Source organism: Bidens hawaiensis, unplaced genomic scaffold (assembly GCF_021521415.1).
Source record: "Bidens hawaiensis isolate Kalapana, Puna unplaced genomic scaffold, B.hawaiensis_p1.1 tig00003141_1, whole genome shotgun sequence".
In the NCBI taxonomy this organism is placed as follows: Eukaryota; Viridiplantae; Streptophyta; class Magnoliopsida; order Asterales; family Asteraceae; genus Bidens; species Bidens hawaiensis.
In genome coordinates this window covers 2,150,453-2,156,583 of record NW_027491170.1, presented here as the reverse complement: position 1 = coordinate 2,156,583, position 6,131 = coordinate 2,150,453, and the positions used below count along the sequence as shown (strand labels likewise).

At 35.7% G+C, this 6,131-nt stretch overlaps 1 long non-coding RNA gene across 1 annotated transcript; it reads left to right on the top strand.

Moving 5' to 3' along the window:
• Positions 1 to 3,446: 3,446 nt before the first annotated feature.
• LOC143622430 (uncharacterized) lies at positions 3,447 to 5,516 on the top strand. The gene is made up of 5 exons (XR_013151704.1): positions 3,447 to 3,638; positions 3,844 to 4,198; positions 4,297 to 4,506; positions 4,607 to 4,722; positions 4,815 to 5,516. It is a non-coding gene; the product is annotated as an uncharacterized LOC143622430 (long non-coding RNA).
• Positions 5,517 to 6,131: the final 615 nt, after the last annotated feature.

Sequence of the window (6,131 nt, the reverse complement as noted above, 5' to 3'; positions counted from 1 at the left end):
TGGTGTACAATTTATGATTACATATGCCTATCTCTTTCCTTATCAGCAAACAAACTCAACACACCAAAACTTACATAATTCTATATTTATAGTAAAGCCTTAAAACAAATAAAACTAAGCAATTTTTATTTACACTCTAACTAATCTCTTTATCTTAACCTTGCATCATTATCTTCTTCCTTTTTTTGTGAATTGGTTTTCCTTTTCCCTTTGTTTTGATCCAAATTACTAACGTTGAGAACATTTCGTTTAGTTTATAAATTATTTCTCATTATATATCCTTTGAGTTTTTCTTTTATGGTGTGAAGGTAAATTATATTACTAAAGAATTAATATATCAACTTATGCAGGTAAAAGGGGTTGAAACCTTAAGAATGTCGCTTGAAGCAATTAGATTTGCTACACATAACTTTAGTGACATCATGGAGATGGGAGGGTATGGCAAGGTATACAAAGGAGAACTCTCTCATTCCAAAGGCCACAAATCTATTGTTGTAAGGAGTCTAGATCATACAATGGGTCCATATGAGAATGATTTTTATAAAGATGTTACCATTCTTTATAGCTTTAGTCACAAGAATGTCATCCCAATTATTGGATTTTGTGAAGAGGCAAGTGAGATGATTGTTGTTTTTGAACATATGGTTAATGGAAGTCTGAAAGATCATGTGAAAAACACTAGCTTACTTTCACAGTGGACGTGGACTAGCTTACTTTCACAGTGGTTCTAACGCCCAATATTCAATGCACGGAGACGTTAAAAGCAGTAGCATACTAATAAACCATGACTGGGAAGCTGTCATTTCTGATTTCATCATATCCAAAGGTGTAAGCACACTAGGCTATTACGATCCACTGTATGCGAGCACCGGCATACTTACACAGAAATCAGATGTATATTCCTTTGGTGTGGTTTTATTTGAAATCTTATTTGGGAGATTAGCGGTTGAAACCATGAAAACTGATCAGGAACAGTCACTCCCTGGTGATCATGAAGATGGCCGTGCGAGTTTTCTTTCACAACTGGCAGTAGAATGCTTCAAAAGCAAGAGACTAGAAGAATTCATCTTTCATGATATAAAGGAACAAAGTGATGCAAATTCCCTGGTTATTTTCTCGACTATCGCCTATCAATGTTTGCAAGAACAGCCAAAAGATCGTCCAACAATGGTTGAGGTCGTAAAAGAACTTGAGAAAGCCTTTGAATGTCAAGTAAGTTCTAACATATTTATAATGAAAGCAATAAAGCAATATATGATCAAAACTGGACACTAGTGCTATAAGTTTATTTACTTTATAGCAAGAAATAAATATGTATTTCTTCCAGAAACAACTACTTGTAGTTCTAATGTTTTCATGTTTCATAGGATGAGTGGGAATGGGAGAAAAAGCTGCCTAAAGATTACAAAAATATAATCTAAATGTCAAAAGTTCCATTATCCAATACAAGCAGAAAGAAGGATCTCTATTCTCTCTTCAGGAATTCTCCTTCACAATGAAAAGCTGGTGATTCAATCTCTTTAACCGTATATGATGTCTGTTTTCCTCAAATCTGCATCTATCACTACTAGAAAACAAGTCATTTTCTCACAAAACTTTCATATGAATTTCCTACGACAAGTAGTTCCAACAGATTTTCAACAAAAAAAAAATAAGCTCTAACTTTGCTACAATATTATCTAATAAACATTATGTTAAGTCAAACAATTTTTGTAGGAAAGTTGTAGGAAGTTTACAACCACATTTGTAGTAATTTTGTAAGAAAAGTTGTTGGAAAACGGTTGAAAACGATTTTCAAGCATGTGTTTTTCCAACGTAACTTTTTGTTCGACATTAAACTGTTAGAAACTGGATTTTCCAACAAATTTCCTACGAATTCAATTGTAGAAAAACATCTCTTTTTCTAGTAGTGTATCTATCTATAGCAACTGTCGACTTACATATTTTTTCAATCGAAGCTATCTTACTTAACAATGTGAACCTCACATCAAGGAAGCCTTAAATTAGTTGAAAAGCATGTTGAATGCTTCATTGATATACTAATTTTCTCTTCATATAAGTATCAATTAGGAATGCCATAGGAATTAAATAGGTTTTCATAAGTTTAAAAAAAGTAGCAGAGGGTAGGAAAGAACACAACCCGATTTTGTGTAAAATAATAAGATAAAAATAGTATTATTTAATGAAGAGTTAATTCAAACATATACACCAATAAAAATAGTTGGTAATGAACAATTATAAGTTGTAAATTATGAAATCTGGATGACTGATATGCGTATATGGAGTGAAAACACCCACGTTTATTAGTTACTACGAAACGATTACAATAAAGTGGTAGGCAAATGGGCAACAAGCTGCGTCGCAACCCCCTTTTGAATAGCAATCAAATCCTACTAAAAATGAACCTTTGTGGCCTAGGATCCGAAGAGGTTCCGTGTACGACACACTGAACCATATTCAAAAAATTCACAGTCTCTTGCCAGAAAACCAAATGTATCAAAAGCAAATGGGAGAAAGACATGTTGATTCAAACAAGCTTTCTCGTGTTTAACAACTTTGTCCGATTCAGCTTTCAACGCAGCTTGACCCACAACAAACCCATGGTCCCTAGGCCCAACAAGAGGAGACACTCTTATAAGATTCACGCATGCGTGTTTCCTCTGCCCACCCAAACATAAGAATATCAGCTCGTCGTAAAGTAGACCTCCCTTCAAGAGGATCCATGAGAAAGTTAACAGGCCCCTTTTTAGCAGAAATCTCTGCCCGTTTAAGAACATCACACATAACATCCCTAACCAAATCGTGTTTGTATTTTAAGCCAGACAATTCTTTCTAATGCACCGCATGGTCTCCAAAAGAATCCAAACAAACCTTGCGACAATTGAGTAAGGCTCATCCATCGGGAACATAAGGATCATTAACCGGTACCTAAGGATAGCCCTATACTACAAACCCGACATATGTTGGCTCAATCCTTCAATGGGGATGGCCGTTAGAAATTCTTAAGCCCGAGTAGCCCGAAGGCATTCAAACACCGCCTTTTAGCGAGGGGATAGGTCAAACTTCACTTCTAAATTCTGGACAATTCCACTAAATAAGGTACTCGCCACAACATGTTGGGATTTGGGGGGGGGAGTCCTTATTAGAGAACCCGCTAAGATCAAGATCGGGAAGTGAAGTGCGTAAACGATCAATCGCACAGGCCCATAATCAAAGTCCAACCCATAAATATCACAACCTCGAAGAATATGGTCTTGCAAACACCACGATTGTGCTCTTGAAGCCATAAAAGTATATGTAGATACATCCTCGGCCGAACATAGACCCAACCCCCCCCCCCCCCCCCCAAACGGGCTCCATTGGAGATCCCCGAAGAACGGACCCCACAAACCACGATGTCCTCAATTGACCTTCGAAGGCCATTGTCAAATATGGAGTGACTCCTCTCTTGGCATTCTCTTGCTACTCTTTTAAATAATAAATAGTCTGGAATGACTATAACTAATTTGCTACTTTAACTAATTGCCTTTTTTTGGAATAGTGGTTTTCCATTAGCAGGAATGGAGTGAGAAATGTAATGACATCAGCAAAATGTTATCTTTCGAAACTGTGAAGTGGAGATCCATAAGAAAATCAAGGTTCTTTCTTCCTCTCCCCCCCCCCCCCCTTCCTTGTAACACCACATGCTTACTTTTCTATGATAAAATTCTTTGGAGGGGTTAATTTGCCCTCAAATTTCAGTTCCCGCGTTAGAATTATATCTGTAATCACTGGTCAAAATATTTTAGTAGCAAAGGCCATCTATGAAGAACTAATGATCAAGGTTATTCAATATATGTGTAGGTTTTCAAAGGTTGCAAAGATATCTGACACCTCTAATCTCAATATCCATATCCAGTTAAAACCTCAACTTTTAACTCAAGAGATAATGTATGGAGCTTTTAAGTTTTGCAATAAAAGAAAAGTTTCTACTCGGCCATTATACGTAAATCTAAAATACAAGATGTCAGGAGAAACTTGTAATGCATATTTTGCAAAGTGGAGAACTGGAGGTGAGTGGTTAATGGTCGAATTGTTCCGAATTTGGAATACTAGTGAGATTGAGCATTATGATATTCTACTCGAGAGCTTTTCTCGTTATTATTGCGGAAATTGGGGAATTTTTGTTGAAGGAGTAGAGTTTAATGCCATAGCTAGTGTAATAGAACACATGCATCTTATTACTTGTTTACTTTGTTACTTTTTTTGTGCATGTAATAATGTATATGATTCAAGTAACGCGATTATCATATGCAGGTAGAAGATTATAAAGAGAATAACAAAGCGGATGATGAATTTAACGTCGAAAGACTCTTGAAACCTGAGTTGTCCATGGACTCAATGTGAAAAATTGCCTTAGATTATCGTGACATAATTAAGAGATCTGTAAAATATATCCAAAATGCCCCTAAAGAGGAACTCTACCACCTACTCTTCAATGGGTTTCTTATTGACAAGGGTGAAAAGGTTTGATTTCTTTCTTATGTAACTAGTTATTTACACTAGCTAGTTATATACTGAAAAGCTTGATATGTTAATGGTAAAATTGTAACTCTATGATGAGCAGATTTTTTCACTAAGCAAAGTGAACAAAAAGAAATGTCATATGCTACGAGCAAAAGCAGTTATATACGATCCTTCGTATGTGAAGTTCTACCATATTAAACCTCTTGCACGGTCAAGGTTTGCGTTTTGAACCAACTTAATTACTTAGCTTCATCTCAAGTAATTAGTCAATATATCATGAGATTATATATTTACATGAATTCATACAGGTGTATATTTGAAGATGTAATTGAGATTTTCTCCTACCATGAGTTTCGCATCAAATGCGACGTTGAAACACGGCTGCTCTCATTGGACACGACTTATGCGTGTTTCTTAGTGTTCAAGCTTACAGAAAAATGTCGTGGGCTCAAGTTTCCGGTAAAGGCACATGATCTACTACCCTGTAAAAAGCAAAGAACCAACATTATCTCATTCATTACTCCAAACACAATGAATTTAAACAATATTAAATGGATTCCTAAAGAAAGAGAAGATGGATGGATGGAGGTTATAGTGTGGGAAACTATATCTAGTAAGCATAATGAGGAGTCTATCCCCATGGATTTGAAACTAATAAGTTTTGAAGGAACTATGGCTGGTCTTATTATATCTGGTATCGAGTTTCGTCCTATGTAGAATAAATGTATGGACAAGTTATATTTCTAAATGTTTTCTTATATAAATATATCGTTGGGTACCTATAAAAATGAGAAAAATGAAACAAACTATTCACATTTTAACACGTTGTAAGGCAGTAAACGGCTAAGAAAATGATGTGATTCTACCTCTGTATAATATATAGAGATAGTGTATGTTAAATGCCGTAAATGCGTCATAAAAATGAGAAGAAAAATTGGGTTGTTGAGAATGATTCAAACTATAAGTGACTATTGGAGCTAGCTGTAAGAGATCATGGGAATTGCTTGAAGAGTCAATAATATGTCCGAGTCTTATGTATATGTTTATTTAGCACGTTTATGTTTACCAAGTCTATCTATAAGTTTGTTAGGGTTTGTTTTAGAATTTTATTTTCGTTGTATTTGTTGCCTATATAAGGTTCTTTCAGTTTAACGAATCATCCAATTAAGCATTCAATAACCGTGTTTTATATCGATCTGATCCATCAGCTTGGTATCAGAGCATCTAGGTTTTGTATTTGATCACAATCACAATTCACACTTTAACCTACAAAACCATTCCAGAGTGTTTTTTTATAGTTGATTCTCATGGCCTCGAATAACATTGGCGGTATCCCCTCTTCCCCTCTTCCAATCTTTAAATGAGAGGGTTATGAGTTTGGAAGATTCGCATAAAGACGATCATGGTCTCACAAGATCTTTGGAATTATGTGGGGACATGCTTCAATGAGGCCGATGGAGAAAGAGTAAGGCTTCATGATAATAAGAAGGATGCAAGGGCTTTATCGCTCATTCAATTGGCTCTTCATGATGAGATCTTCTCTCAAATTGTAGGAGCCACCACGTCCAAGCAAGTATGGACACTTCTGCAAAACCAATATCAAGGATTTATATTTAGTATAATAG